Source organism: Ochotona princeps, chromosome 14 (genome assembly GCF_030435755.1).
Source record: "Ochotona princeps isolate mOchPri1 chromosome 14, mOchPri1.hap1, whole genome shotgun sequence".
Lineage (NCBI taxonomy): Eukaryota > Metazoa > Chordata > Mammalia > Lagomorpha > Ochotonidae > Ochotona > Ochotona princeps.
Window position 1 is genome coordinate 8434824 of NC_080845.1, and position 19461 is coordinate 8454284.

Here is a 19461-nt window from a genome sequence, read left to right on the forward strand (position 1 = left end):
AAGAACACCGGGGAGTGTTCGGGAGAGGATACAGGAAGGTGTCAGGCAGTTAGGGGTGGGGATGTGGCCTTGGCACCTGTCTCAGGAGGTTCAGAGGGGTTACAGACCTGGGCATACTCTGCAAATGACAGTTCTGTAATTTCGTGTGGCTGGAGGGCCAAGGTCACACCACTGAAGCTTTTTTTTTTCAAAGTTGAAACTGAGTGTTCACACTTTATTTTGTAAGTGAAACACAGCTGGTAACATATTCGAGCCTGTATGTCATTAGAAAAATCAGGGGTCTTCTATAGGAAAAGAGCAGCTCTGCCAAGTCCCTTTGTCCTGACATGCAGTGGTCTCATGGGTTTTCAGCTGCAAGGACCTTCCAGCACCCAGCACGGTGGCTGGCATGTAGCACTTAGCAGCGGCTGCACTGCCAGGAGCAAAGTCGGGCACCCCAGAAGGTTCCGGTTCCTAATTGTAAAAATGAAAAGTCGACCTTTCTTTGTCAGCGCCGCCCCGGGGCACAGAGAAGGTTCAGTGTTCTGCCGAAGCCTGACCCAGCCAAGAGGAAGAGGGGAGCTGTCCTGGGCCCAGATTCAACCCCAGGGAGACTATGAGGGCTGGAGAAAAGAGAGCGGATCGCGGCAATTCCTGTTCAGTGCCTGCCATGTGCCAGGAAAATTCACTTCTATTGTCTCACGCCGTCTCCCTAACAGCTCCGACAACAGAATTATGGTCCCATTTTCTCCGACGGGGAAAGCCAAGATTCAGAGTGGCTCCATGCCTTGGCCCAGGTCGCTCACGCCGGCTGGAAGCGGGTGGAGTGCAACCTTTCTCCAAGTCCGAGCCCTGTGGCCTGCCCCTCCTCCACCCGGGGAGGCACTGCGGCGCCTACTCCGTTTGCGTAGCAGCCGCGGTTCTCGGGGCGGGGGACAGAATCCCGCAAAGAGGGCCTCGCGGAACCCGGGGAGCCCAGCTCGGCCACACGCAGGAGCCCCGAGGCGATCTCACAGTCCCAAGTTACGAAGTTTCCGTGCCATCCGCGGGTCTCCGCGCCGCGGCGGTTACGCCGTTGGCGCAGCGGGGCTCAGGTGCTGCGGCAGGCGGGGGCCCGGAGCCGGGAGCAAGGCGGGGACGCAGTTTACGTAAGCGTCCGCTCGCAGGTGCATGCGGCCGCCGCCGGCGCGAGCGCCCTGCGCGCTCCCAGGTGCGCAGTTGGCGCAGGCGCAGGCGCAGGCTCGGCGCGGCGGGCGCTGGCTGGCGCTCTCAGGTGCGGCAGGGCGCGCGTGGAGGGGGCGCGCGGAGAGCCGGGGGGCGGGCTTTCCGTTCCCCCAGCAGCCGCGGGGCCCGCCCCCCGGCTCGGCCAATGAGCGCGCTCGGCGGTGTCACGTGCTCGCCGCCGCCGCCGCCGAAGCCGAAGCGAAGACCGGAGCCGCGAGCGCCACCAGGGCAGCACCCGCCGCAGCCGCCGCCGCTGGGCTGAGGAGAACCGGGAGACGCGGGCGGACGAAGTGGCGGCGGCGGCGGAGCAGGAGCGGGCAGCCGGGCGCGGGCAGAGCGTGGCGGCGCGGGTAGGCTGCGGCGACGGGGAGGCAGGCGCCTGCGCGGCGGGCCGTCCCGGGCGGCTGGCGGTTGAGGCGGCGGTTGAGGCGGTTGGTGGAGCCGGCCCGGGCCCCGCATTGTTTGTTGTGCGTCCTTAGCAGCGGCGGTGGCGGCGGCCGGGCCGGGGAACGGGGAGCCATCCCGGCCCGGTGCTCCGGCATTGTGACCCGTCCTCGGCGCTGCGGTGTCCCGGCCGCTCCCGGGCAAGGGCAGCCGGCAGCCTCCCTCACCTTTTGGGGGACGGGGTCCCGGCCCTGAGCGAGGGGAGGGCGTGGGCCATGGGGGGGATCGGGCGCCGGCAGGTCCGGGGAGTACGATGGGAGGACCCGGGGGTGGGGGGCTCCGGAGCAGGTGTTGGAGGACATTGGGGGCAGGGGAGAGGCTTTGTTGAAGCGGGGAGGGGGGAGCAGGGAGAGGGCGCGGGTAGATTTGGAGGAGAATGGAGGGTAGAGGGATCCGGGTCGTTGGAGGGTGAGGGCCTTAGGGCAGGTTTGCAGGGGGGAGTGCTGGGGGCTAGGGCGAGCGGCATGTAGGGCATTCCTGTGGGTGGGGGCGAGCTCGTGTGTGTGTGTGTGTGTGTGTGTGTAGGGGGAGGCTAAGGAGGGATGGGCGTGGAGGGAGAGGACTGGGGGTGTCGAGGCAGGAATGGAAGGAGCGGAGGTCCTGGTGCGTGAGGAGCTGGGAGCGGGGCAGATACCGGGAAGGCCACCGGACGCGTGCGAAAGAGAATGGCGGAGGAGGTCCGGTCGGAGTGTGGAAGAAAGGGTGGCAGGGTGAGCCGGAGGGAAGGGGGTACCTGGTAGAGCGGGTGGGTGACGGAAATGGAGGCTGTCCCGACAGAAGGTGTGTGTGTGGAGGGTAGGCCCGAGGCTCCGGGAGCCCCGCGGGGGTCGTTCTGACCCGGGGTGTGTGGAGGGCTGGGCGGGAGGGAGCCAGGGATGGAGTTGGTGTTGAGCGTGAGGTGGAAGGAGGTTGGAGCAGGGCCCGAGTCTGAGGGGCTTGGGAGAGGGGCTTGGGAGAGAGGCGGGGCGGGGCAGTGCAGTGAACTGGAGGGGCGCTTGATGGGGGTGTCAGCCCGGGCCCTGGGAACCAAGGGCGAGGAGCTGCAGGATGGGAAACCTGGGAGATGTGTGGGAGCAGAAGGGAGAGAGCGTTTTCGGAGTGGCAGGTGAGGTGTGAGGACAGATGGTGGCAAGTGTTCCTAGGTAAGGAAGTGTGGGGAGAGTTGGGGAGATGGGGGCCGTGAGGGAAGGGAAGTCAGAAGAGGGGGCAGCAGGTAGCTTAGACAGGAAGAGCGTTTGGGGCACTGGATTTTGTATTTAGGGAGAGGGGAATAGACAGGAAACAGTGGGAGAAGACAGGATGCTTTAGGGGAGAGGATGTGGAAGAATGCTTAGTACCTACACTGGGGGAAACGGAGAGAGAGGGGTGTGTGGGCTTGTCTGGGTAGGGAGGGATAGGTGGCCTATTGTATGGGGTTTAAGGAAGGAAATACTACTTGGGTTGGAGCAAGTTAAGGAAAGGTTGCTTAGAGACTATTGAAAGGTGTGGGACTGTGGGGAGAGATTGGAATATTTTGAGTCTTGAGAAACAAAAGGAACCAGAATCATTACCTTACTGAAAGTATAAAGAAGGGTAGAGTACAAACTGGGAGAAAAAAAGAACCTAAAAGGAGGGAATTAAAGTCCAGATTTAGAGAAATTGGAGATTAGAGAGGTTGGGTGTGGGAGATGTGGATCCTGGAATGATGTTAATGGGAAATAGACAGCATTAAATCTTGTACAGTATTGGACGAAACAGCCTGAGACCTGATTTGAGTCCCAGAGCCCCCTAATGGGGAGGGGCGCCAGGGAGAGCTGGTCTGGAGGATGTGTGTGGTGGTGGGCAGTGTCCTAGCCTGTAGGCTTGTCAGCCGCACAGGACTCTGAGGTTTGCACCAAGGATGGATGGACGTGGGGCTGCCGCAGGTGTAGGGCGAGTGAGGTGTGTCTGTGCAGGAGAGCAGGGCCTGGCTGCTGTGGTGTTCAGGTAGCTGTATGGGAGAGGGTGGAAGGGATACCTTGGTGTAGTCTCAGTTGCCCTGGTGCTTTGGGTAATGGGGCAGTGTCAGACATCCGGTGATGTAATAATACCTGACTCTCATGCTGAAGTATGGCCGACTGGAGTAATGTACACCCAGCTTCCAAAACTGGCAGAATGGGAGGCTTTTGACACGTTCTCTCTCTGTCATGATGTGAGTGACTTATACTGCTTCAGTTTTTTCTCCCAAATAGTTCAAGTGTTATTTTGGTTTGAGTTGGGGAATGAAATATTGAAATGATGGAGGAAAGACACTTCTGCTGGGGTTGGGTGGACATATGGCCATCAGCTTGCCAAACACATGGGAAGTAGCCTTTAGGGGGTTGAGTGCAGACATTTCAGAGCAGGTTTCATTCAGTGTCCTGTGGCTTCTCTTAAATTCTTTGGGATTTAGAAGGATTAATCAAACTGCTTTGAGATTGCTTCAGTAAGCAGGGTTTCCTAGAATCTTGAAAAATGAGTTCTTTGACATTGAAAACTCGGTCTTGTCAAATTTTGGTTCAAAAACATATTGAATCGTACTGCAGATATGACTTGTCACTGCACGGTTCGTGTAGTGTGTAGTGGGGTGCCTAGTATGATTTGAAATAAAAGACCCACTTGGGAAACTTGGGAGCTTTCTGGGTTGTTTAGTTTTTGTCTTTTGCCAATTTAGGAAGTATCTTAATGCAGCCATTGTATGCTCAAATAATAAAATTTGAGTGGAAGTGGGAATCTTGCCTAAACTTAATGAGAGCTGAGCAGAATGTCAAATTTAAAGCAATCTGAAATTTGTGAATAGAACTATTTTTAAAATGACTTGTAAGTAATGATTTTTAAAATCTAAATCTCAGATGTGTCCGGCAGGCAGCACATAATGCTTTGAAGATAGTGCTGAAAGATTTGTTTTTGGAAGAAAAGGTTTTTAGATTTAGTATACTTTTGATTGAGAACCTCTTGAAGTATTTTGGAATTTGATTTATGTATGGAATATAATTAGAGGGTGCGAATCTAACTCCTTTGGCTCCTTGGTGGAGATTTTGAGCAGTAAAGTATATGCTGAATAGAGTGACCCTTGAAAATAGTCTCAAAAAATATGGCCTTTGTTTCCCCTTTGTATTAGTTTATTTTATTGATTTGAGGTAAGCGGTATTTTCTTGTTCAGAATACTCCATTCTGGCATTATGTTTTGATATGAACTGAGATCATTTGTAGGCACTTAAAATTATTATCCTAGGTTTATGATCCAGGAAAAAAAGTGACTCTGTAGTGTAAATAATTGGGATCTGGTTTTGTTTTTGCTGGTGACTTGCTGGACAAGACACTTAATCTGCTGGTTTCCTCTCCAGAAACCTGACTCTACCTCCTGCCTCCTGAGAACTGAGGTGGCTTTTGTATAAAGCAAGTTTTTTTGGAAGACTGAAAGGGTATAACTACAAGGATGGATATTATTTATTTGGTTGCTTTCTTCCTCTCCCCCTATAGCTTTTAGATTGGTCAAATATTAATTAGTACTTCAGATTTTGCCTTTAAGTAAACTAATTTGTTATGAGAAGCTTGGATAGAGATTTATTTCTTTTAATATTTATTTATTTTTTTAATTGAAAGGCAGAGTTAGAGCAAGACATCTCCGTATGCTGGTTGGGGAGAAGTGGAGCAGCTGGGACCTGAAGTGGCACTCACGGATGCTAGTGCTGCAGGCTGTGGCTTCACTGGCTGTGCCACAGCACCAGCTGTGAGATGAAAGGAATGTGACTCAAAGAGGTCTGCAGAGCTCAGTGTGTTTATTCTCTACTCTTCTGTCAGCTTAGTTTTTCTGGCTTATTTTTGCGACTGAGTATGGGTGCTGATTTGAATTCTTGAGCCTGAGCAAAAGCTTGTGAAAGATATTCTGGTTTCTAGCTTTTGGCCAAAATGGCTTCCAAGCTTGATTTCTGGAGGTAAGTACTGCTCTAACTCAGTGAACTGAATTCTTAAACCAGGAGTGATAAATATAATACTTTTTTCCCCCAAAATTGATTAATTCTCAGCAACTTGAATAAAAATTAAAGCTGTCTTTCCTGCTAGTGTCATTCAATTTCCTTGTTACTGGGTATCTATAGACTTCTTCCCTTTTTAACTTTGAGTTGTCAGTTACTAATTACTTGGTACTTCAGCTTTCATTTGCTCTGTTTGAGAGAGAATGCTTTTTCTTTCTTTTTTTTATTATTTATTTTATTGGAAAGGCAGATGTACAGAGAGGAGGAGAGACGGAGAGGAAGATCTTCTGTCTGATTCACTCGCCAAGCGTCTGCAATGGACCAGTGCTGCGCTGATCCGAAGCCAGGATCTAGGAGCTTCTTCTGGGTCTCCCACGTGGGTGCAGGGTCCCAAGACTTTGGGCTCTTCCTCAACTGCTTTCCCAGGCTACAAGCAGCGAGCTGGATGGGAAGTGACTCCCCAAGTAGCCACAACAGCTGGAACTGACCCAATCTGAAGCCAGGATCCAGGAGCTTCTTCTTGGTCTCGACTGCTTTCCCAGGCCACAAGCAGGGAGCTGGCAGGAAAGTGGAGCAGCTGGGATACAAACCAGTGCCCATATGGGATCCTGGCACATTCAAGGTTGCTAGGCTACTGTCCCAGACCCAAGGAGAATGCTTTTTAAATAATTTCAGTCTAGATGTATTTGAACGTTTTTGGCCTACTAGTTATAAAGAGTGTAGATGCTGGTCATGATTGACATTACAGTAAGGTAAAAAGTAAGTTGGTTTATTAGACTAATTTGTCTTGAGCTTGGTTACAGCCAGCTTTGATAGTCCTGTGCTAGCTGACGTATTCTCATGGTTTACCATCTTATATAATGTTTGGATATCATTACCCATCTGAACTTTTCTGTTTTCGTTTGTTTTGCTTAGATCCTTTTATTGGAAGATTTATTTTTCAAAATTTGTTTAGTTGTAGAAAACCCTGATAGGTAATTTTGAGAGGCTTCATAATCCAGTCTAATTTTAGAAAACTTTATTGAGAGATGTAAGTTGAATTTATATGTCAATGCCCCTGGCGGCGTGGCCTAGTAGCTGAAGTCCTCACCTTGAACATGCCAGGATCCCATGAGGGCACTGGTTTTAGTCCTGGCAGCCCCACTTCCCATCCAGCTTCCTGCCTGTGGCCTGAGAAAGCAATTGAGGATGGCCCAAAGCCTTGGGATCCTGCACCTGCATGGGAGACCTGGAAGAAGTTTCTGGCTCCTGGCTTTGGATCGACACAGCACCGGCCGTTGCACTCACTTGGGGAGTGAATCATCGGACGGGAAGGTCTTCCTCACTGTCTCTCCTCCTCTCTGTATATCTGACTTTGCAATAAAAATAAATCTTAAAAAAAATTTCTGTATCAGTTGGAGCAGAAATAAAGTAATGGAACCAGATTAGTGTGATGTAGATGAATAATCAGATGATTAGAGCCTGAAAAGTATATAAATATTGAATCTAGTTTTTAGGTTTTGAATAGTGAGGTGACCAAATGATCTGATTTATCTTTTTTTGCCTAATTTGAATTATTTTATCCACTTATGAACCTTTTTAGTTCCAGAGATTTATTTGAAAGAGTAAGGGGGGAAGGGAATCACACTGATCCACAGAGATGGGGTGGGAGAGAAGAAAGAGGAAACCTGCCATGCTTTGGTTCACTCCTCAAGTGGTCACAATGGCCAGACTTAAGCCAAGAACCTGGGACTGCATCCAGGTCTCCTACATGGATGGTGGGGACCCAGGGACTTGGGCCAGCTGCTGCTGCTTTCCCAGGTGCATTAGTAGAGCAGCTGAGACTTGAAATAGTGCTCCAGTATGGAAAGCAGACATTGCATACAGCAGCTTAACGAACTGTACCACAATTCTGACCTCAGTAACAGCTCTTTAAAGGCACCTACCTCAGCATTTATGTGGGTTGCTGGGTGAATGGAGCAGTTCTAAATTTTATTGGATAGTGAAATTGTCTTCTGATATAACTGGCACTGTGTACGACATCTGCCTTCTTGAGTTAACTTGAGCATAACGCAGAAGGGTACAGTTGATACCAGTCATCACAGCTTTGCATTGTGTGACTTCATGGTTCATTTCCATTTGAAAAGTGAGAATTCTGCAGCAAGTTGTGTAATACATTCTGAGGTGTTTCTGGGTCATGGACAAGATGTAGTTTCTTACTGCACCTGCAGAATTTCCTGTTATGCAGTTTTCCAGGTGCCAGGACTTTCCAAAATGTCCTATTGGGCAGAACAGTGTTTATGAATTTAACCAATTTAATACTGATGACATTAGCAACTACTAATTGTCTTGAATGATAATGTCTAGGTTTTCTTCTCCCTTTTCTCCTGTTTTGCTTTGCCTGTCTTAGGTTGCTGTTACTAAGCTTGTTTTACCAGTTAAATTCAGCAAGTATACATTGACATTTAAGCTTTCAGGCATTAAAAAAAATATTTATTTTTTTTTGAGAGGCAGAGTTACAGAAAGTGGAGACACAAAAAGTTGTCTTCCACACTCTGGGTCACTCCCCAAATGACCTCAACAGCCAGGGTCAAGCCAAAGCCAGGACTCCTGTGTGACTGGTGGGGTCCCAGGGTCTTGGGCTATCCTCAGCTGCTTCCCTATACACGTTAGCAGAGAGCGAAATCAAAAGTGGAGCAGTCAGGGCTTGCAGGTACCTGTATGGGATGCTGGTGTACAGGCGGGTTAACCCCAGTGTTAGCCCTTCAAAGACATGCTGTATGCTAAATCTAATATTTCTAGGGCTCAATTATGTTGTTTTGTGTGAAAAATAGATCCTGCCCTAAATAGATTGTTCCTGGAGTGAAGATATAATCTACAACTTTGGTTGTGTCTAGTCAGTCTAAATGAAAATTGTTAAATTTTAAGAGTTAGGTAATAACCTTATGAAGTGGTTTATTCTGAAAGATGTGGGAGGTTAATGCTTTTTTTTTTTTTTTTTTGGTAAGATTTTATTGAAAGGGAGAGTTAAGGGGGGGGGGTGTCAAAGAGGAAGGAAATCTTCATCTGCTGGTTTTCTCCCCCCAAATGCTATAATGGCTAGAGTAGGCCAGGCTGAAACTAGTCTTTTTTTTTTTTCTTCAGTGTCCCAAACACGGGCCATCCATGCCACTTTTCCTAGTGCATTAGCAGGAAACCAGATCAGAAGTGGAAACTTGAACCGAGCTGGCACCTGTATGGGATGCTGGTAGTGTAGGCGGTGGCTTAGCCTACTGTGCTGCAGTGCAGGCCCCTTGTTCTTCAGATGTTTTTAAGTGGATCTGAAACTCATCAAGCGTTGTCTGTGATCATGGAATTTGTACAACCTACCCATCTTACGTTCTAACCCAGTGAAGTTTGGGTAGCTCTTGAATTAAGTAATTGGACAACTAAACAAAGCTGTTGAACTAGGAGGAAAAGGTATGGTAGTTTTGATGTTATACAATAGCAGCTGGAAATAATAAACGTCTCGAGACCTTGTGAATATTTTCAGTTTTTGAAGTTGTCAGTGAGCTTAGAATGTTAAAGTTAGCATGGAAGAACCAGATCCCAGACGTACTGCAATGTGGCTTTAGAAGATGTTACTACAGAACAAGTACTGACTGTATTGTCTGATCCAGTGCTTGTGTGGCCAGTGCTGTGGAATTAGACAAAGTAGATTTTTGAAGTTAGTGTTATTGTTTAATAGTTTCTTTTATTTCCGGAGCTCACAGCTCTCATATGTGGACTTTGGCTCCTATGACAGATGTATAATGTAGGTGACTCTGGAGAAGGTTCATTTGGAGAAGTGGCACCAGGAGGTGACTGTAGACTAAGAAGTAGGTGTAGACTTTCAGCTCACCCTTTCAGAAATTGCGTATCGGATTCTGGTCAGTGCCTGAGCTGGCAAGGAGGGTTGGATGGCTGAGCAAATTTGAAACCTGCCTTTTTCAGTCAAGCCATTGAATGCACAAGTGTTTTCAAGGGCTACATGAGCTAATGCTTAGCTTTGGGAGCTCTGGCTCCCGGGATTGTGAGAACAGGGATGATTTTCGAGTGGAAGGGCAAGGGCTGCCACTGGACTGGGTCAGTTCTCCTTAAGGAATGCCCTGGATACGACTTTGAGGACGTTTTTCTTTTCTTTCTTTTCTTTTTTTTAAATTTTTTTTCCCTGGACCTGTTAATCTTTCTTTTATCTATTTGAAAGACATAGTGAAAGAGGAGAGGGGAGAGAGAGAAGACCAGATCTCTGCATTGTCCATCTACTGATTCACTTCCAAAATGCCTGCAGTAGCTGGGCCTGGGCCAGGTTAAAGTCAGGCACCAGGAGCTCCAGCCACATATCCCTGTGCATGGCAGGTACTTAAGTACATCATCCGGTGTTCTCCTGGTGTTAGCAAGACTGGATCCCAGACACGCATATGGGATGTAGACACCCCAAGCAGTGGCTTGCTACATTGGGAAGTGTTTTTTTTTTTTGTTTGTTTGTTTTTTGTTTTGTTTTGTTTTGTTTTGTTTTCAGGAGCCTCTTCCTGTTCTCCTGTGTGAGTGCAGGGGCCCAAGAACCTGGCCATCCTTCACTGCTTTCCTGCACTATAAGCAGTGAGCTGAATTAGGAGTGGAGCAGTGGGCACTCGAATCAGTGCCCATATAAGATGCCAGACCACAGGTGGAGGGTTAACTTACTGTGCTGCAGTGCTGACCCTGCCATGAAATTTTTATACATATGTAAGAGATGACAGTGAACTCCCACTGCCCATCAGCCAGCTCTAGCAATGATCAGTATTTTGTGATTCTTAGTTCATTATTCCTCATTCACAGAAACATTTTTATTGTTTCTGCTGGAATATTCACAACAATTCTTACATATTTTTATCCATAAATGCTAGTATGTATTTCTAGCTGATATGTACCTAAAACACTGCCCACAAAATCTTTTGTTCCCCAATGTAAATGCTTCTTGTCTTACGCTCAGAAGGATCCGAGTTTCAGACAAAGCTCTATTGCACACCAACCTGGTGTGTTAAACACAGCATTTGCTCTCTCTGAGCTTGTGGTTCATAATGTAGAGATAATACCTTGCGGAATTTTGGGCTTAGATGAAATAATGTGTGTGTAATGCACAGGTTCCCACTAGCTGGCCTCACCTTCCTCCTGAGCCTCCTGTGGTGCCCAACTCCCTTCCTTAGCATCACTGAGAGAACAATCCTCTAGAATCACTGCCCTCCAGCTCCTCGGGCTTTCTCTTGCTTGGACTACTTGACTTTTCTAGTGATGTTCTGTAACAATTGGAATGGTGCCGCTTCTCCCCCTCTCCTGTGACTCTTTATCCTCTCATCTGGTAGCACATTCCAGTGAGCACACACGTACTGTATTTCATCTGTTTAACTGCCCTTTCTGGGCCACACAGTTTCTTCCAGCTACTAACCAGTTTATCTGCTGCTGTTTATAGCAGATCTTGTTGAGAAAGTTGTTTTATCTTCAGCTCTCCTGTTCTCTTGTGAACCCTCTACTGAGGTTTTCAGCCCCATCACTCGGATGAAACTGCTGTTGTCAAAACCACCAGGTTTCCTATTTGACCTAGTAGCATACCTAGTGTTTGGTGTGTGGCTCTTTTCCTTTTGAGACACTGTATGCTTGGGTTTCTAGGATACCACACTCTGCTGCTGTTGCTGCTTCGCCCTGCTGTGCTGATGGTTCATCCTCATTACTCTGCGCTCTCACAGTGGACTACTGCACGAGCTCTCTGTTCTGCCTGTGGTTCCCTGGTCCTGTCTTCCCATCCAGTCTCATGGCCTTACATCGTACATGTACTGATGACTCAACTTTTTAGCTAGAGTCTGGAACTTTAGGCTTGTGTATCTTTTCCTACTTGATACATTCACTTACACAAGGCAATTTCAAAAAATTCTTACGGAGTTTGCAATATATTTTTTCTTTAAGATTTATTTGAAAAAGTTACAGAGTAAGAGGGAAAGATAGATGTTCCATCTGCTGGCTCATTTTCCAAATGGCCTCAGTGGCTGGGACTGGACCATGCTTGATGCAAGCAGCCTGGAGTTTGATCCAGGTCTCCCTTGTGGGTGCAGGAGCCCAAGAACTTGGGCCATCTGCTACCATTTTCCCAAGCATGTTAACAAAGAATTGGATTGGAAGTGGAGCAGCCAACACTGGAACTGGCATCCTGAGGGTTGCTAGCATTGCAGGCAGTGGCTTAACCTATTATACCACAGCACTAGACCAATATCTTTTAAAAAATTTTTTAAGTTTTGAGAGAGTTCTCATCTGCTGATTAATAACTCCGGTACATCCAGTGATGCTATATCCAGGGATGCTATATCCTACTGTCCTCTTTAACCACTAGGCAAATACCTGTCTCTACATTATCTTCTTTTAGAAAAGTAATTTGAAAAAAATAAAGAAGGAATGATTTTCCACTTGCTAATTTGCTTGCCAGACACTTGCAGCTGGGGTTGGGCAAAGCTGGGCAAAGCTGGGAACCTGGAACTTAGTCTAGGTTTCCCAGTTTGGGCAGCAGGGCCCAGCCACTTGAGCCATCACCTACAGCCTGTATGGGATGTTGAAAGAGGCCTGACTTGCTGCCTCGCAACATGGGGACCCCTTGTTTAGCATCTTAAATTGCATTTGTTCCACATTTGGCTCAGGCCAAAGCCTAGTCATCCTTGACTTTCATACACCACATCTGATCCATCTATGAAGAAATCTTGGCAGTTTTCATTCAGATTGTGTCTAGACTCTGTATTTATCACTTCTGGTATAAGTATACTTCAGCTCATCTGAGCTATGGTTGTAGCATTTCTTGGTGGTCCCTTTATGGTAGCAGGAGTGATCTTTTAATAAAGGTTTGGGGCTGGCATTATGGTGTGGTGGGTTAGGCTGCTGCCTGTGATGCCAGTATACCATGTGGGTACTGGCTCATGGCCCCAGTACTTGGGCCCCTGTCACCCACATGGGAGATCCAGGTTACGCTGTTGGCTCCTGGTTTTGGTTTGGCTCAGTCCTCACTGTTGTGGCCTTTTCAGGAGCGAACCCGGAATGGAAGACCGACCTTTCTCTGTCTTTCCCCCTGTGTCTGTAACTCTGACTTTGAAGTAAATGCATGTTTAAAAAAAGATACAGGGAAATCAGATTTTGTCTTTTCTCATTAGAATCCTCTGGTGACTCCCTGTCTTTTTCTTTTTTTTTTTTAAGATTTATTTATTTTTATTGCAAAGTCAGATATATATATAGAGAGAGAGAGAGAAAGAGAGAGACAGAGACAGACAGACAGACAGGAAGATCTTCCATCCGATGATTCACTCCCCAGGTGACTGCAACAGCCAGAGCTGCGTTGATCCAAAGCCAGGAGCCAGAAACTTCTTCCAGGTCTCCCACGCAGGTGCAGTGTCCCAAGGCTTTGGGCCGTCCTCAACTACTTTCTCAGGCCACAAGCAGGGAGCTGGATGGGAAGTGGGGCTGCCGGGAATATGGCCAGTGCCCACATGGGATCCTGGCGCATTCAAGGCGAAGACTTTAGCTGTTATCCTACTGTGCTGGGCCCTGATTCGCTGCGTTGTTCACAGTAAAAGACCATGTCCTATCAAATCCTTATGTGAGCCCTCGTTTTTTCTAATGAAGATTTATTTTGATTTGTAAGGCAGATTTACAAAGAGGAGAGACAGAAGACTTCCGTCTGGTGGGTCACTCCCAAATGGGCACAGTGGCCAGAGCTGAGCTGGTCTGAAGCCACGAGCCATGAGCTTCTTCCGGGTCTCCCACGCGAATATGGGTACATCCTCTGCTGCTTTCCCAAGCACATCCCAGATTCAGGGAGCTGGATCAGAAGAGGAGCAACCAACCAGTGCCCAGAAGGGATGCTGGTACCTCCAGGGTGCTGTCCCCGTGGTACTTTTTTTGCTCTCCAGCCTTCCTTCGAGCTTACTGTAGTCTGGCTGCAGCAGCCCTCCTGCCATTCCTTTAACACACCAGACCGTTCTTTTTTTGGGTCCTTTGCATTTACAGCTGTTCACCCTACTAAGAATGCTCTTTTCAGTAATTGCCTGTTTCCATCTTATTTCATTTGTTGTTGGATACCTTCTCTTACCACCCTGTTCAAAAGGCAGCTGCTCCTTCTCACTCCTTTCAGGTTTTCTTTTAACTTTAAAATTTTGAAATTACTGATTTACAGAAAATTCACAAAATATCCAGACCAAATTTTCTTTCTTGACGTCTTGCATTCACAACCAGTGAATGGATTCTGATAGTTTATTATTAATTCATGACCATACTTTGTTCCATCTTTCTTAGATTTTTATGTGATGACACTGTTGCAGGATCCCATGCAGGATACCATATTACACTGAGTGGCTTGTGCCCTTGGTCTCCTCTTGGCTGTACTGTATGGCATTGCCCGTGTTGTTCATGACCTCAACAGTTGTGAGGAGTACTGTCAATCATTCGGTAGAACATCTCTTGGTTAAGATATGGGTGACTTTCGTTTCCGATCATTAGGCAAGGTTGTGGGTGTTGGGACGACACTCGCAGAGTTGGTTCCTTTCTCAGCTAGCAGCATGATTTATCACTGCTGAGATGAACTTTGATGACCTAGCTTAAGTAGTGTTTGCCAGTTACCTCCACTATGAAATGAAATTTTTCCTTTTTCAATATTGAATCTTTTTCAAGGTTTACCTGAGAAGTAATTACAGAGAGAGAGGGACAGAGAGACAGAGTGATATTGCTTCTGCTAGTCCATTCTCCAAATACCTGAAGTTATCAGGGCTGCGGCCAGTTAGGAGCCTGGAACTCCATCTGGGTCTCCCAGATGAATATAGACGTCCTTGGGCGTCCTTGGGCTCATTAGCATGGAGGTGGATTGGAAGTGGAGTATCTGAGACTTGCCCGGCACCCATATGAGATGCTGTCTTTGAAGAGGGCATCTTAACCTGCTGTGCCACTATGCTGGCCCCATACTGGAGTTTTTGGAAGGAAGTCACCATATGCGGCCTGTATTAAGGAGTGGGAAGCTACCATCCTTGAAGATGGAGTTTCTGGATAAATTGTTTAAACTTCACATGGATTTGTCTAGTTAACATGAGTATGGACTTAGTGATATTCCAATCTTTGGTTATAATCCGTTGCTACTTTGCTGATGTTGCTCAAGTTGTTCCAGTTTTGGCCATTGAATTTTTTTTTTAAAGATTTGTTTATTTTTATAGGAAAGACAGATCAGATACGAAGAGAGACGGAAAGACAGCTCTTTAATCTGCTGGTTCACTCCCTCAGTGGCTGCAGTGGCCAGGACTGAGCTTATCTGAAGCAAAGAGCCAGGAGCTTCTTCTGGATGTCATGTGGGTGCAGAGTCCCAAGACTTTGAGCCATCCTCTACTGCTTTCCCAGGCCACAAGCAGGGAGCCTGATGGAAAGTGGAGCAGCCGGGATATGAACTGGTGCTTATATGGAATCCTGGCACATGCAAGGCGAGGATTAAGCCATTGACACATAGGTCTTTGGAAATTCTTTCAATTGACTTCTATGACCATTTTATATATCCTAACAAATGGACTTTTTTTTGTTTTAAAGATTTATTGGAAAGGCAGATATACAGAGAAAAGGAGAGACAGAGAGGAAGATCCTCACTTCCTAGCTGACTGCACTAGCTGGAGTTGAGCTGATCTGAAGCCAGGAGCCAGGAGCTTCTTGTGGATCTGCTCATGGATACAGGATCCCAAGGCTTTGGGCCATCCTCAACTGCTTTCCCAGGTCACAAGCAGGGAGCTGGATGGGAAGTAGAGCAGCCAGGGCACGAACCTGTGCCCACATGGGATTCTGATGCATACAAGGCAAGAATTTAGCCACTAGGCTGCTGCACCAGGCCATTTAAATCTCTTTCTTTCTTGTATTGTAAAATGCTCCAGGATTGTCTTCGTGTTACTGCCCAGCCAAACTCTATAATCCGCCATTTCTTGAGAGAAAGCCCTTGTTCTTTTTATTGGAGAGTGATATGAGAAACCATAATCTGGAATTTTAGTGTGTTGATTGATACTGGGGAGTAGGGAGTAAGTGTGCATACTAAGAAGTGCATTGAAACACCTGTAGGTGTTTCATCAAAGAATGGATTTGTAACTTGGGGCCAGCCCTTGGTTTCTTTATGTTCCTTGAACCACTTAACTTCAGGTGTATTTTGCTCAGGCCTTTTCCTTTCTGTTTGAGTAGAAGCTCCCTGAAGGCAAGGATTTTGTGGTTTTTGCTCTCATAAATTCTCAGCATCTGCTGAAATAGTGCTTGACACTTAGCAGATACTGGAGTATTAGAATCTATTTGTTGGTGAAGGGTGGTATAGTTAAGTGTTTGGAATTTCATTTTTTCCCTTTGGAGTATTAGGCCGCTAAAGTCCTTGATATATTTCTGCTTTTCCTTCTCATAATAATCCTTACTACTTTATCTTATTTTTGTCCTTACTAAGCACTGTGCTAGTTGCATTGGGATAAACAAAGTTTCTGCAGACCGTGACCTTGCAGCTCACAGGCCATTCATATTAAGGCAGTTGATGGTGTGATATGTATTTTTTTAAAGGCCTAAATATCTTAAAAGAAAAGTGATCTGGATTATTTCTAGTTGAAGGGAGTTGGGGGGGAGACTACAGAGAGGACTTTTGTTCTGGGCCTTGGAAAACAATAGGATTTGATTATGAGAAACAGGAATAGAGAATTCCATGTGGAAGGAATAGCATTAGCAAAGTGGTGCTAAAGAGTTTTAGGAGAGAATAAGTGATTCATTTGTCTAAACATAAAAGAATATTCGGGAAGTTGGTGGAATATAAATCTGGAGAAAACTTTGGATGACTGATAGAAGGCTTTGAATGCACAAATAAGGAACTCAAATTGTATTCTGTAAGTTGTGAGGCTCCCTGAAGAACATCAGGACTGTCTTTATGAACTTAGCAAATGTTTTCAAAACCTCTTTATTGAGATTGAAATGGGTACAGTGATTAAAATGTGATTGCAGGGATCCACATTGTGGCCCTGCCAGTAAAGCTGAAGCCTGCAGCTGGTCCCTGCATATGTGCCTGGGAAAGCTGCGAAAGATGGCCCAAGTGCTTGGACCCTGCGCTCTGTGTGGGAGGTCCCAGTGGAGCTCCTGCCTCCTGGCTTTGGCCCTACCCATCCTTGGCCAGTGTACCAGCTGATGGAAAATCTCTTGTTTTTCCTGTTTCTTTTGGTAACTTTGCCTTTCAAATAAAAGGTTGAGGGTTGGTGTGATGGCTCAACTGGCTAATTTTCTGCCTGTAAGCAGCAACGTCCCAGCTGCTCCATTATGGCCTGGGAGAGCAGCAGAGGATGGCCTAAAGCCTTGACCCTGTATCTGCGTGGAAGATGAGGAGGTGGCTCTTCAGATCAGTTCAGCTCTGGCTGTTGCTGCCATTTGGGGAGTACCAGCAGATTGAAGATCTTTCTGTCTCTCCTTCTCTCTGTAAATTTACCTTTCCAAGGAAACAAAAGGTTTATCTAAAGCAAATGTCTTTAAAAAATATGATTGCTGTAGTTTAGAGGAAAAAGTGATAAAGGTATTGAGTATGGTCATAAAAGATGTTTTAGAACTCATGAATTTAATTCGATGTGAGGACTGAAGAGTGAGTATGGCTTGAAGCCAGTTGGGAAGGCTGGGTTGCCCTGAATAGAAATAGGAAACTTGAGAGAAATTTGGAGGCAGGTTCAGTTTTGATTTGGTGTTGGGTCTAGGGGTGAAGTTGTGACCTGCAGGTGCGAACGAGATCACGCCAGACAAGTCTAGGGTTTGTTAAGGAGTCTTTAGTAACCAAACTTGGTGATAACAGGGCCTACTAGAAATAGCAAATCACAAGTCCATATACCAATCAACTGATAAGATTTCCTGGTAGTAACCTGGATTATCCTGTTGAGATGAAGGCATTGCTTGTTTGAGTTAAAGCATGCCATTCTCTCCTTTTATCCCCTTAGGACACAAAACCAGGTTGGAAAAGGACAAGCCTTCCAACCTAATTAATGGTAGATACGAGTTGCTAAAACATTTCTATTCCAAGTAACTTCAAGAACAGAATGAGCTTTTTGTTTCTTAATTTTTGGATTTATATCCTTTCCAGAGCCTTATATTAGGAAATACATTACCCAAAGGTTATTTATAGAAAAAACAAATTATTTGTAAAGTATTAATGTATTCAGCCTTTACTTAAAACTACCTAGTGGTATATGATAGTTACATTTGTGTGCTTAATGCATTTTAAAAATAGTTGGGAAGGAGGTTGTGATCCAGTTTGTTAGTTCAAGGCATGCAGTCACTGGCTTGGTTTAGGAAGGATGACCTTGAGATTGTCACAGTAGTCATCTGTAAGTTTGCCTTTGCACTTAGGTAAGAACACCAGTAAATGATGATTGTAGTCCTGTCATTGTAGAGTCCAGGGTTTCTCTGTAAGTAGGAGTCAGTAGGACCCAGTTATCCTGAAATGAGAAAAATTACCTATTTAGGATAACATATTTTTTTAGCCCACTGGGAAATGTGATGACTTTTAGTTTGACAGATTTAGCAGATGTGTATTATATGTACTTTTTTTTTAAGATTTATGTATTATTTTTTATTACAAAGTCAGATATACAGAGAGGAGGAGAGACAGAGAGGAAGATCTTCCGTCCCATGATTCACTCCCCAAGTGAGCTGCAATGGCCGGTGCTATGCCGATCTGAAGCCAGGAACCAGGAATCTCTTCCGGGTCTCCCATGCAGGTGCAGGGTCCCAAAGCTTTGGGCCGTCCTCGACTGCCTTCCCAGGCCACAAGCAGGGAGCTGGATGGGAAGTGGAGCTGCCAGGATTAGAACCGGCGCCCATATGGGATCCCGGCATGTTCAAGGTGAGGACTTTAGCCGCTAGGCCACCGTGCCGGGCCCGTATTATATATATGTACTTTTAAGTCTAGGCAATTTTATTTCACATAATTGGTTTGCTTGGAGTATAACATGAAGTCTGTGAGAATTCTGAGACCCTTTAGCCCTGCTTTGTTGCAGTTGAAGCTCCAGACCACCCCCTGGAGGGTGCACCTGGCCGGCAGGCATGCTGCTTCAATTGCAGTCCTGGGCACCTGCCCCTGTGTCAGACTGCTGCCTTAAAAATATGGAGCAGAAAGTGTTAAGTAAACTTACTTTTGCTGAGCATATTGCTTGCATGTTTAATAGGAATAATTAAAATTTTTCTTACTCATTTCTTCTGGAAAAAAATTTTTTTTAAGATTTATTTGGGCCCAGCACAGTAGCCAAAGGGCTAAAGTCCTTGCCTTGTACGCACCAGGATCCCATATGAGTGCTGGTTCTAATCCTGGTGGCCCCGCTTCCCATCCAGTACTCCCTACTTGTGGCCTGGGAAAGCAGTTTGAGGACACCCCAAAGCCTTGGAACCCTGCACTTGCGTGGGAGACCCAGAAGAGGCTCCAGGCTCCTGGCTTCAGATTGGCACAACTCCGGCGTTGTGGCCGCTTTGGGAGTGAATGGACGGAGACTTGGAGGGGGCTCCTGGCTCTTGGCTTCGGATAGGCTCAGCTCCAGCAGTTGTGGCTACTTGGAGAATGAATCAGCAGATGGACGATCTTCCTCTGTTTATATCTGACTTTTTTCCCCATTTTTTAAATTATATTCTTGACAATCTTTACATAGTTAATTAGGATAAAAAGGTTCAAGGGCTATAGGAAAGTGGGAAAGATTATTTTTTCCACATTGTTTCCTTCATGTATCTGAGGTAAAGGGGGATTTTAAGGGAGAAGCCCCACCCAGTCTCCCACCCACCCCAGGTCCCTGATGTGGGACAGGCTCCGAGGGTCCTG

At 46.6% G+C, this 19461-nt stretch overlaps 1 protein-coding gene across 3 annotated transcripts in view; it reads left to right on the forward strand.

The window, feature by feature from the left end:
* Positions 1-210: 210 nt before the first annotated feature.
* STRBP (spermatid perinuclear RNA binding protein) overlaps positions 211-19461 on the forward strand; it is a 151334-nt gene continuing 132083 nt past the window's right edge. For all 3 annotated transcript variants that reach the window (XR_009246678.1, XM_058672983.1, XM_058672982.1), the window contains exon 1: positions 211-1553. The gene's annotated coding sequence lies outside the window, so the exon portion shown is untranslated. The remainder of the gene's footprint in view (positions 1554-19461) is intronic.